The 482-nt window shown below is 46.9% G+C and overlaps 1 non-coding gene across 1 annotated transcript; it reads right to left on the bottom strand.

Annotated features, from left to right (window-relative positions):
* Positions 1 to 212: 212 nt before the first annotated feature.
* On the bottom strand, positions 213 to 376 carry LOC115030718. The gene has a single exon (XR_003836316.1). It is a non-coding gene; the product is annotated as a U1 spliceosomal RNA (small nuclear RNA).
* Between the last annotated feature and the right edge of the window lie 106 nt (positions 377 to 482).

The raw sequence follows: 482 nt of genomic DNA, 5'->3' as shown, positions 1-482 counted from the left end.
TAGAAACATCTCAGTTAGCTTTTGTGGCTGTGTGGATTTCATTTTCTTTTATATTTACCTAACACATCTAGCATCCTGCTAGATAAAATTGTCAAAATAGAGCAGACACTGCATAGAAGAGAAAACACAGTAAGCAGCACAGGCTAACAGGTTGAACACATTCAATAAGACTTCATCCAAAAATTCCCAGTCTTTATATTTACAGACACATTCAGGGGAGAGCGCGAACGCAGCCCCCACTACCCCAAGTTATGTAGTTGAGTTTCCCGCATTTGGGGAAATCGCAGAGGTCAGAACACCCCNAAGTGCAATGGGTGAGCCTTGCCCTGGGAAAANCACCTTCGTGATCATGGTATCTCCCCTGCCAGGTAAGTATGCTTTCCCAACCCCATGCCGGGACCCGACTCACACCCACTAGCTATAAACACAGTCACTTCGCTGCCCCCACCCCTGCCACGTATCTTCTGAGTACTTCTGCCACC

Source organism: Mus caroli, chromosome 3 (genome assembly GCF_900094665.2).
Source record: "Mus caroli chromosome 3, CAROLI_EIJ_v1.1, whole genome shotgun sequence".
In the NCBI taxonomy this organism is placed as follows: domain Eukaryota; kingdom Metazoa; phylum Chordata; class Mammalia; order Rodentia; family Muridae; genus Mus; species Mus caroli.
This window is presented reverse-complemented; position numbering and strand designations above follow the sequence as displayed.